We start from the raw sequence: 13,239 nt of genomic DNA, 5'->3' as shown, positions 1-13,239 counted from the left end.
GTTTTCAAAGCTTTCATATGTCCGTATTGTTATTTTCATACAGTGCTAGAGGGTTATGAACACCCGATACTTAGTTGTTTACATAATCTCAGTAGTTTTAGAATGATTTTAGATATACTATGAAAATTACCATTCAATCAGTTATTATGATTAGTTATTTATTCAGTTAAGCTTAGTTCAGTCCAGTAATAAGTGTCAGTTCAGTTGGGTGTAGGATTCAGCACCGATCAAACCCAAGGATGGGGGCATTCCTGCCATATTAGGGTTTGACCCTTAATAGCAATCCCTAATTTACAAAACTACGTAGCCAGCGTAGGTTTGAGTTGTCTTCCTGCCAACTTAGGGTTGACATATATCTCATGAGTTTCCTGCCAGTATAGGGTTACTCTTTAGTCCTTTAGGACACTAGTTTAGTAGATCCACACAACCAGAGTTAGTATCCATGGCACGATACTAACACCCTTCCAACTGGGGTCACAGGTTGGACCCCAATTAGCTGATATTGGGGCATGTCAGTTAGATGATACCTTCCGTAGTCTTAGTTCAGTATTTAGTACAAAATTCAGTTCAAGTTTGCTTGACCAAGGCATACAGATTCTTAGTTATTAAGTCATTGAATTTCAGTAATGAAGTTTATAGATTATTTTAAAAACATTATATGCTTGGTCTTGCATTCTCAGTATTTCAGTTTTCATTAGTTATCTCATGCCATACAGTCAGTTATTATTGCATGCATAATTAACCCATGCATCTTTGCCTAAACTCATCTTATATACCAGTACATTTAAAGTACTGACCGCATACTTTCTTCGTGCTATGATGTCTTATATCATAGGTTCGAATGGACAGTTTCCTGTCCGCACTTAGATAGTTTAGAATTATAGCAGGATCAAAGTCCTCATCTTTTAAGGACAAGTTTGTCTTTCATTTAGTTATTTTAGTATTCCTCTATTTCATTCATTTGGAGTTAGTTGGGGGTTTGTCCCATCAACTCCACAGTCAGACAGTTAGAGGTTTTTCAGAAAGTCAGTTAGTTTACCAGACTTATCAGTTGAATTTCATTATTTTTTGCACATATTCCAAACTTGAGAATTCAGTTGTATTTTCAGTATTTAAACCTATGGCATTATCAGTTGTTTTCTGAACATGTCTTTTATTATCAAATTTACTAAGTGCTTACAATAGGTACCAGTTCATGGGTTAGCTTGTGGTCACTTGTGACCGTAAGCACCATTGTCGTGAATAGGGGATAGTCTTAGTATCAGAGCCTAAGGCTTTACAGTTTTTTGGGGAGTCTGAAAGCTGTGGTAAGTAGAGTCTTGAGAATGGGTGTGAAGCGTGCCACACTTACGGACAAAAAAATACAAGATATTTTAGGAAAAGTTTCCCTTCTTTCAGTAGTCATGTCATGCGAAAGAGCATGACACTCTATTTAAACTCTTTTTCTGATTCATTCTTCCTTCTATTTACAAACAATGTCTCCCAAAAGAAAAAACGGAAGATAAAATAGAAATCAGCCCACACCTACGCCTATTCAGGAAGGTCCCATGAATGAGCATATCTCTCATGCCGAGTGTCATAGCCAATTTTACCTAAGGTCAAAACGAGCACGACATTATGAACTCTAAAAGAATTGATTTTATACAGAGTCACCACCTAATTTTAAGGAAAAATAGTAAACCAATTTATTTATTAACAAATATGACTTATGTTTTAATCTATGAACCAATTTAGATTCTAGGTAAGGGTTCAAATTATTTCAAAGGGAAGGGATTAGACACCCTTCAGAATCCACAAGTGTGGTTCCCGACCAGACTTAGGTTTATTAAAAGAGAAAAATGAAAAATCAATGATTGTAAATGTGGCTATAAAATATGTATTGAAATAATATAACGCGTATGCTATGCTAAAAATATATATATAAACAAAAGTATACAAATATATGAATGTAAAGACAAGATTGAATAAAGAAAAAATTGTTCTAAAGGAAAAGACTACAAATAATTTTTAATGTAAATAAAGGTGAATTATTTGATTAAATAATCTAAATCAATTTAGTATAAATATTAACGACCTAAATTTGCCTAAATGCGTGATGGGTACTGTGCAAGTAAAAACATCCCTCCCAATATCTAAAAAATAAAGTTTTCACTATAATAATATTTGTACAATTGCAAGAATGTAAAAATACAAACATAAAGACTCGAACTCTTCTTTTGAGTGCCCTTTTGGACGAGTATTTCTAAGAACCTGTATAAACACTCGTAATAAATAGGTTAGTAACAAATAAAAAATTATGAAAATAATTTGAAAAGATATGTGTACATATATATATTTAAAAAGATAATTTTTGTTAAAAAGAGGGCTTAAATAAAGTTTTTTTTTTAAAATATAAAGATTTCATCATTTTCCAAATTTATTTATTTTATTACATATTAGTATACGTAATATCAGTCTTTTTATTTATGGAGGCCTAAAAAATCGACAGATAATTTCTTCATCAGCCAAAATATGTAGTATCATGTTCATTGTCAGTGTAATAAATATAAAGGGACAAAATTGTCCAAATTAATAAAGTACCAGCAAAAGAAAAGTGACACTAAAAAAAGTGGAGCAATCCATTGTAGAGACAAATAGTTAGAAATAGCAATCCAGAGAATAAAATTTCCAATCTAATTTCAGACCAAACTCCAGCGAAGCAACATCAATAAAGGTTAATAACTCATCAACAAACCTAAAACAAATGCAAGTATTTGCTAGAAAACATTATTCACACCAACAACAAAACAACATTTTGAACAACAATATGATAAATAAATAAATAAAGAGAAAAATACACCATGTATTCATAGATCCAATGTCCAGGGGAGTAACACTGGAGAAACCCCGTGATTTCTAGTGTTGCAGTGGAAGATAGAGGAAGGCAGTAGCAACATTACTTCAACGGCGAATCACCGGAGCAATATCAAAATTTGTAACACCCTGAGTTTGTACCTCGGATGCTACATAGTGCTCATAATCTCGAAGGACTACAAGCTAACCCATGACTGGTACCTGCTACAATAACTAAAGAAATTAGGTGAAAAACATGTCATAAGGTTCAATACTGTAATAAAACTGAATACGATATAATAATACCAAAACTAAAATATCTGTCTGAAAAATACTCTAGTCTAAAAAAGCCTCTAAATTGTATGAAATATAGAGTTGATGGGAAAAGTCCCTAACTAACTCTGAACTACTGAAATACGCTGAACTACTAAAATAATCATCATGTACTCGAACTAAGAGGACTCACCACTAACTCTGTCAGCTGAATATCTGAACTGTTAAGTATGATTGGGAGCACGCGTGTCTGAACCTATGATATAAAACATCATAGCACAAAAGAAAGGTATGCGCCAGTACTTTAAATGTACTGGTATACAAAGTGAGATGGGCTAAAATTCATGGGTTCATACATTGAACAATACTGACTGAATGACGTGAGTATAACTAAATGAGAGTACATGCATAAATATGTAAACTGTAACTGAGCTTATGATAAGAATGGAATACTAAATCTGAATTCTGATTAACTAAAATCTAAGCCTACTGATATTGAATTATTGATAGTTGAGTGACTGTATCTGACGGTCTTGATTCTGTGGAGCTATACTGAGTTCCGTTCTAAGTTGAGTGACTGTATCTGACAGTCCTGACTTTTCTGTAGGACTGAACTGAGTTCTGTACTGAGACTGGAACTGAAACTGAGACTGTGGGAAGTAATCATCTAACCGATATGCCCCTCTTAAAACTAATTGGGGTCCAACCTGTAACCCCAACTGGAAGTGTGTCAGTACCATGCCATAGGTAAAGACAAGTTGAGTCACTCTTATCTGGAAGGTGCTCTGAATGAGAACGATGTTACCCTCAACTAGCAGGTAGATCACCTCATCAACCTTCAACTGGCAGGTTGATGTCTCAACCTATACTTACTACATAGTTCTTGAACACAAGGACTGCTTCTAAGAATCAAACCCTCTAATGGCAGGTGAGTCCCTATCCGTGGGTTCACTCGATTCTTAATCCTACTCCCAACTGAATAGACACTGGACTAGATTCTAGACTATTCTAGGCTGGACTGAACTATTATTAATGGCATTGTATAACTGAACTAAGTTCATTGGGTTTCGTGGACTGATGGAATACTACTAAATTCAGTTAACTAAATGAATTCTACCATTTGTGACATGACTGATACTATCCTATGACTGACCATGGCTCTAGGTAAACAGCTAAATTTTCGGGTATTAAATACCCCTAGGTCTCGATAGCATAACTTATAAGACAAGGCACAATCTTGAAATATGATAAATAACTACTTGATCATCATTCATTTATTGGGAAATTCTAGCAAATACTTACATGACATGAACTTGAATACATGCTAACATGATATAATTTTATTATTTAATTCTCAGGAACAACACATAAAATACTTGGAAGGAATTGTATATGCACATAGTACTAATAAAAAATGAGCATCACAATTTCAAGGCTTTAACATGAATTCACATGATACTACATACATAATAGTTGCTTTTACATAAATCTTGCACTTAATCATGGAATAGAAATCCAATCAATATTACAATCATGAATACACTTTAATCCAAAACATGGAAAGAATGAAATCAATCTACTTGAAGTTTAAAAGAGTTTCTTGGACTCCAAGGGTGGAAGGAACCCTTGGATGAACACTTGACATACCTTGGTTGCTAGGTTCTTGAAGATTAATGGTAGAATCTTGAACCTTGAATTTGAAATTAAATCATCTAGGGCTTTTTTGTTCTTGAGAAATTTGTGAAATAATGAGTGTATGTTGAAAATAGAAGGCTAAATTTCGTATTTTTGGGGGCTGAAAAAGGTGGGAAAAGACCCAAATACCCTTAAGGATGAGACTTTTTAATGACTGGAAACTGAACTGTCGATGCGCAGATCGATACACCGTGTTGGTTCACTAGAATTTGCACTAAGTTGAGCAAAAAATTATCTGTTGACGCGATGGATGACGCGATGCATCGAGATTGTATCAACTCACCATTTTGGTCACTTGAACATGGTCTTAACGAGGTCTAAAAAATTTGAAACTCGTCTGAGAACACCTACTGACATTCTTGATCATGAATCAATCTAAAGATTGATACTTTAAGGTCATAAGACTTGTGAAATAGAGTTTCCATCTTAGGAAGGCCAAAATAATACTAAGTCTGAATACTTAACTAGAATTTTCAAAGTCTAGGACTTCTTACCAAGCTTAAAATACTGAGTTGAGCTTAGGATTTTGCGGGGTGTTACAATATCTCCCCCTTGGAAACATTCATCCTCGAATGAGACTGATTAAACTGAGAATATTTATAGACTGGATTTATACATTGGACATGCATAACTGAAGCATGATTTTATGACTGAAATTACTGATATAATGAATTATTATACTGAACATTCATATCTGTTGCATGAGTACATAGCTAAACATGATTCATGAATACATGATTGTGATTACTGATAAGTTGAGTGCATATACTGAACATGCATGTCTAATGCATGAGTACATGACTGAACTGATTCGTGAATACATGACTGAGTATACAACGTTAATTGATACTACATTGGTAGCTATATCTAAATATAAGACTGAATATTTCAAAGAAAAACTATTACCTTGGGCTGCGTCTGAGCTTGCAGAGAAGAGGTGAGGATATTTAGTTCGTATGTCTACTTCTGCTTCCTAAGTAACTCCCTCAACGAACTGATTCCACCAAAGTACTTTGACTAGAGGGACTTCTTTGTTCCTCAGTCTGCGACTCTAATAATTAAGGATTTCTACTTGGATCTCTTTATAAGAGAGGCTATTCTGAATATCTATGCCCTCTATAGGGACAACGACTGCTGGGTCACCTATGCATTTCTTTATCAAGGATACACGGAACACTGGATGCATTGAAGCTAAGTCTGAAGACAACTCAAGCTCATAAGGTACCTTTAAAAAACGGCTGACAATTCGGTAAGGGTTGACATATCGGGGATTAAGTTTCCCTTTCTTGCCAAACCTCTTCACTTATTTTATAGGAGATATTTTCAAATACACAAAATCACCAATCTCAAACTCGAGATCCTTTATGCGCATATCTGTGTATGATTTCTGTCGGCTCTGAGCTGCCTTAAGCCTTTCCCTGATCAACTAAACTTTTTCTAAGTTATCAAATAGCAAGTCAGGACCTACCACTGCATCCTCACCCACTTCAAACCAACCGATGGGAGATCCACACCTTCTCCCATAAAGCGCTTCAAATGGAGCCATTTGGATACTGGAATAATAGTTATTGTTATATGCAAATTCAATCAAAGGAAAGTGGCCATCCTAACTACCTTTAAAGTCTATCACACACGCTCGCTACATATCTTCTAAAGTATGAATGGTTCTTTCTACTTGAACATCTGCCTAGGGATGAAAGGCTGTACTGAGGTGAACTCGGGTACCAAGATCCTTTTGGAATGCCTTCCAGAAATGAGAGGTAAACTGCGTACCTCTGTCTAAAATAATGGACAATGGCAGACCGTGCAACCTGACCAACTCCCTGATATAGAGTTTGGCTTAATCCTCGGTTGAATAAGAGGTATGGACTGGTAGGAAATGAGATAATTTGGTCATCCTATATACGATGACCCAAATTGAATCATGCTGGCCACGAGTATGAGGAAAACCCATTACAAAGTCCATGTTCACTTTTTCCCACTTCCAAGTGGGAATATTAAACTCCTGCATGGAACCACTAGGCTTCTGATGCTTAATATTAACCTGCTGACATATTGAGCACTTAGCCATAAACTCTACAATATCCCTCTTCATCCCACTCCACTAATAGATCTCCCACAAATCATAGTACATCTTAGTGGCCCCTGGATGAATAGAGTAGCGCGTACCATGCGATTCTGCAAAAATTCCCTGTCTCAAGTCATCTACACCTGGCACACATAGCCGACCCTGGCAGCGTAACACACCATCTTCCCCTTGGGAGAAAATCTCTACCTTTTGATCTTTGACTGATTCCTTTAACTTAGCTAGACTGGGATCCCTATCCTGGTTTTTTTTCACCTTAGAAACCAGGGATGATTCTGAACTACTATGCACCCATATACTACTTTCTGCTGAATCGACTAAGAGAACACCTAGTCAGGAAAGCGATGTACTTCTTGAGCTAACTTCTTCTTACCATCCTCCACATGTATAACCACTACATTGTCTTTACCCAAGTGATGTAGGACACTCATGTCATAGTATTTCAATAACTCCAACCACCTTTTCTGATGGAGGTTTAGGTATTTCTGAGAGAGCACATACTTCAGGCTCTTATGGTTAGTGAACACATCAACGTGCACCCCATACAAATAGTACCTCCAAATATTTAAGGCAAATACTACTGCTGCTAACTCAAGATCTTGAGTAGGATAGTTCTTTTCTTGGGGTTTAAGCTGTCTAGAGGCGCAGGCTATGACCTTACCTCTCTACATCAAAATACACCTAAACCAACTCTAGAGGAATCATAATATATCACAAACACATCTAAACCATCTGGTAGGGTCAATATTAGAGCTGTAGTTAGTTGAGTCTTTAAATCCTGAAAACTCATTACACAAGAATTTGACCACTGGAATTTGACTTTTTTCTGAGTCAATCTGGACATAAGGGATGCAATAGATGAAAATCCCTCAATAAACTGTTGGTAATAACCAGCCAAGCCCAAGAAACTCCTGATATCTGATGGAGAGATGGGTCTTGGCCAGTTTTTCACTGCTTAGGTCTTTTGGGGATCAACTCTAATGCCATCACCAGAAATAATATGGCCAAGAAAGGCTACTGACCTTAGCTAAAATTCACACTTACTGAATTTGGCAAATAGCTGATGGTTTCTGAGAGTCTGTAATACTATTTTAAGATGGTCTGCATGATTATGCTTACTGCGGGAGTAGACAAGAATGTCATCTATGAAGACTATGACAAACATGTCCAAGTACTGGTTGAACACACGGTTTATCAAATCCATAGAGATTGCAGGGGCATTGGTAAGACCAAAGGACATGACTAAGAATTTAAAGTGACCATACCAAGTTCTGAAAGCTATTTTTGGGATGTCACATTCTTTGACTCTGAGTTGATGATAGCCCGATCTGATATCTATCTTAGAGAAGTAACTGACACCCTTAAGTTGGTCAAACAAGTCATCAATTTTGGGAAGTGGATACTTGTTTTTGACCATGACTTTATTTAGATGACGGTAATCAATACATATTCTAAGAGAACTGTTTTTCTTATGCATGAATAAAATTGGTGCACCCCACAGGGACACACTTGGTATGATAAATCCCTTATCTAGGAGATTTTTTAACAGTACTTTTAATTCTCTGAGTTTTACAGGTGCCATTTTGTATGGTGGGATAGATATAGGATGAGTATTTGGAAGAAGGTCTATTCCCAAGTCAATTTTCCTTTTGGGAGGAACTTCAAAAAAATCTTTGAGAAACACATAAAGGAATTCACATGCTATTGACAATGATTCAAGAGTAGGGGTTTCTGAACTAGAGTCCTGGACTCAAACGAGATGGTAGACACATCCCTTAGATATCATTTTTCTCCCTCGAAGGTAAGAAACAAGCTGATCCCTAAGTGCTGAAGTACTACCCCTCCACTCAAGGATGGGTTCATTCAAAAATTGAAATTGGACAATTCTGTTTCTATAGTAGACTGAGGCATAGTAGGAATGAAGCCAATCCATGCCGAGAATGATATAAAAATTAGTTATCTATAATTCGACTAAGTCTACTGAAGTGACTTTCTGAGATACTATAACCGGACAGTTCTTGTATACCCATCAGGCTATGATAGATTTAACCACTAGGGTAGAGACTGAGAAAGGAATTGTAAAACTTTTGGGACTGACGCTAAAATCAACGACTATATATGGAGCAACAAAGGATAGCAAAGCTCCTGGATCTAGTAAAGCATAAACATGTAAATGATAAACTTGTAACATACGAGTGACCACATTAGGAGAGCTTTCCTGATCCTGTTGGGATTGAAGATCATAGAATCTATTTGGGCATTGTCTACTGGTGGCACTAGAAGTAACACCCTGCTGATTCGGGTGACCGAACTGAGTTGGGGGATGGTTATACTGACCCTAAGAACTTGACTGGGGAAAATCTCTGAATTTGTGGCCTGGGTTGACACACCTAAAACACACATCGCTGCTCACTTTATAGATGCCCTGGTGGTTTCTGCTATATTTCTAAAAAAAGGGATTGGTTCGAGCGCTACTGACACTACCCCGAGGTTTAAGGCCTGGTACCCTATCTCTATTGCTGTCTCTAAATTTTAGCACTGGAGTACTGGCTGAGGACAGAGCTGGAACTGAGGATTTTGGGTAGAACTAAGAATGATTTCTGCCCTCTGACTTATGCTGAGCGAAGTTGAAACTACCTGTTATCGCTCTCTTGTTATCCTCTCTTTCTCCCTATTCTTAGCCTCCTCTATCTGCTGAGCATGGATCATGATCTTGGATATGTCCATCTTCTTAATCAGCATTATGGTTCAATACTCCTTGACCATACTATTAGACATGCTAGACACAAATTTACTCATCCTGGATCTGCTATCTGCCACCACATGAGAAGCATATCTAGCTAATTAAGTAAACTTGAGAGAATGCTCATTCACTGTCATGTTTCCCTGCTTTAAATTTATAAACTCCAATACCTTCGCTTCTCTCAACTTCAATGAAAAGAACCTATCTAGAAAAGCAGTGACAAACTCCTCCCATTCTATGGGCCCTGTATTTGTGACTCTTTCTGCTTTCCACTGTTTGAAACTTGAGTGGGCCATATCTTGTAAGTGATATGTAGCCAACTCAGCACTCCTAACATCTGTCACCCCCATAATATTTGTAACTTTCTGCACCTTATCAAGAAAATCCTGAGGGTCCTCATCTAACTTAGACCTAGTAAAAGATAGAGAGTTCATTTAGGTGAAATCTCGAATCCTGGCTACAGTAGTATTGGCCACTGGGTTGGCCAAAATAGTAGCTGGGCATTCATTCTGGGCTGCCACAGAATGAGCTAGGGTGGTAAAAGCTGCTCTGAACTCAACGTGGGAAAGGATCTAGCTAGATGGGCTGAGGTTTTGGCTGGTCTCCTATTCCTCTTTCCTTAGTCCTCTTTGGAGGCATATTTTGAAAACAGAAGAGAAATTTGGATTAGACAGGGATTTTAACAGGAGCTTATGCTTACTCGCACGACATGAATACTGAAAAAGGGGAATTTTTCCTAAAACACCTCGCAGCCTCCTATCCATAAGTGTGGCGTGGTATACACCCATGCACAAGATTATACTAGATACAACTTTTAGATTTCATAGGACTCTGTTGAACCTTAGGCTTTGATACCAAGTTGGTAACGCCTTGAGTCTATACCCCGAACGCTACACGGTGCTTATAATCTCTAAGGACCACAAGCTAACCCATTACTGGTACCTGCTGCAATAACTGAATGATAATACTATAATATGCGGAAATTTGGTGGAAAACATGCCATAAGGTTCAATACTGTAATAAAACTGAATATGGTATAACAATACCAAAACTGAAACATTTATCTGAAAAATACTCTAGTCTAAAAAAGCCTCTAAACTGTCTAAAATATGGAGTTGATGGGACAAGTTCCCAACTAAATCCGAACTACTAAAATAAGCTAAACTAATAAAATAATCATCATGTCCTCAAACTAAAAGGACTCACCACTAACTCTTTCTGCTGAATATCTGAACTGCTAAGTATGATTGGGAGCTCGTGCGTCTGAACCTATGATATAAAACATTATAACACAAATGAAAGGTATGCATCAGTACTTTGAATATACTGGTATGCAAAGTGAGGTAGGCTAAAATACATGGGTTAATATGCATGAATAATACTGACTGAATGACGTAAGTATAACTGATTGAGAGTACATGCATGGATATGTAAACTGTAATTGAGATCATGGTAACACTGGAATACCAAATCTAAATACTGATTAACTGAAATCTGAGCCTACTGATACTAAATTACTGATAGCTGTATGATTGTATCTGACCTGATTCTGTGGAACTATACTGAGTTCCATTCCAAGCTGAGTGACTGTATCTGACAGTCTTGACTTTTTTGTAGAACAGAACTGAGTTTTATATTGAGACTGGAACTAAAACTGAGACTGTGGGAAGTAATCATCTAATCGATATACCCCTCTGTAAACTGATTAGGGTCCAACCTGTAACCTAAGATGGAAGGGTGTCAGTACCGTGCCACGAGTAAAAATAAACTGAGTCACCCTCATCTGGCAGGTTCTCTGAACGAGAACGGTGGTACCCTCAACTGGCAGGTAGAACACTTCATCAACCTTCAACTGGCAGGTTGATGTCTTAACCTACGCTAGCTATGTAGTTTTGGAAAACAAGGACTGCTTCTAAGAATCACACCCTCTACTGGTACGTGAGTCCCGATTCGTGGGTTTACTCGGTGCTGAATCCTACTCCTAATTTAATAGACACTGGACTAGATTATAGACTGTTCTAGGCTGGACTAAACTATTTTTGATCGTACTATATAACTGAACTGAACTGAGTTCATTGGGTTCTTCTGTTAACTGACTAAATTCTACTGTTCATGACATGACTAAATACTATCCTGTTGTTGATCATGGCTCTAGTTAAACAGCTAAATTTTTGGGTATTAAATACCCCTAGAACTCAATAGCATAAATTATAAGACATGGCATAATCTTGAAACATGATAAATAACTACTTGATCATTATTCATTCATTGGGACATTCTAGCAAATACTTAAATGACATGAACTTGAATGCATGCTAATATGATATAATTTCATTATTTAATTCTCATGAACAACTCATCAAACATTTGGAAGGCATTGTATATGCACATAGTAATAATCAACACATGAGCATCACAATTTCAAAGCTTTAACATGAATTCACATGATACTACGTACATAATAGTTGCTTTTACATAAATCTTGCACTTAATCATGGAATAGAAATTCAGTCAACATTACAATCATGAATACATTTGAATCCAAATCATGGAAAGCATGAAATCAAGATACTTGAAGTTTAAAAGAGTTTCTTGGACTCCAAGGGTGGAAGGAACCCTTGGATAAACACTTGGCATACCTTGGTTGCTAGATTCTTGAAGATTAATGGTGGAATCTTGAGCTTTGAATTTCAAATTCAATCACCTAGGGGTTTTTTGTTCTTGGTCAATTTGTGAAATAATGAGTGTATGTTGCCAATAGAAGGCTAAATTTCATGTTTTGGGGGGCTGAACGATGTGGGAAAAGATCCAAATACCCCTAAGGATGTGACTTTTTAATGACTGAACTGAGCTATCGATGCACAAATCGACGCGCTGCGTCGTTGGCATCGACGTGATGGCCAATGCACCGTGTTGAGTCTACGTTAGTTCATTGGAATTTTCACTGAGATGAGGAAAAAATTATTTTTTGACACGATGGACGATACGACGCATTGAGATAGCATCGACCCACTATTTTGGTCACTTGAACATGGTCTAAATGAGGTCCAAAAAATCCTAAACTTGTTTGGAAATACCTACTGACATTACTGATCATGAATCAATCTAAAGATTGATACTTTAAGGTCATAAGAGTCGTGAAATAGAGTTGCCAACTTTCCAAGGCCAAAATAGTGCTACGTAAATAGAATTTTTGGTCTTACAAAATTATACAAAACCTACCAAATCTATTCATTAATGGAGTAATCCATTATTTCAACGTATAATAGAGAACCAAAGGGATAAGGAGAGAGTAATGATGCGGTGGTAAAGCTTCACCGTTGCTCTTTATCCGTTCGATGGTCAAGTATGGCGGTGACAGTATGATAGATAAAGGGAAAAGGATGGCGTGGGTTAGAGGTTTGGGGATGTTGCTCGCCGGTCATCACTTTCAGTGAGCTAGCAGTGGAAAGAGAGGGAAGCATGGTAGTGACGCCTTGATGGTTCTCCAGTTGGTATGGGTGGTCAGTGACGGGCTGGTGGATGTGAGAGTAGAAGGAGATGAGGAATGGAAAGGAGAGGAGAAGATACAGGCCATGGTTGTGGTGGAATCCGTCGGAGCTCCGGCGGT

Source organism: Capsicum annuum, chromosome 9 (assembly GCF_002878395.1).
Source record: "Capsicum annuum cultivar UCD-10X-F1 chromosome 9, UCD10Xv1.1, whole genome shotgun sequence".
NCBI classification, from domain to species: Eukaryota; Viridiplantae; Streptophyta; class Magnoliopsida; order Solanales; family Solanaceae; genus Capsicum; species Capsicum annuum.
This window is presented reverse-complemented; position numbering follows the sequence as displayed.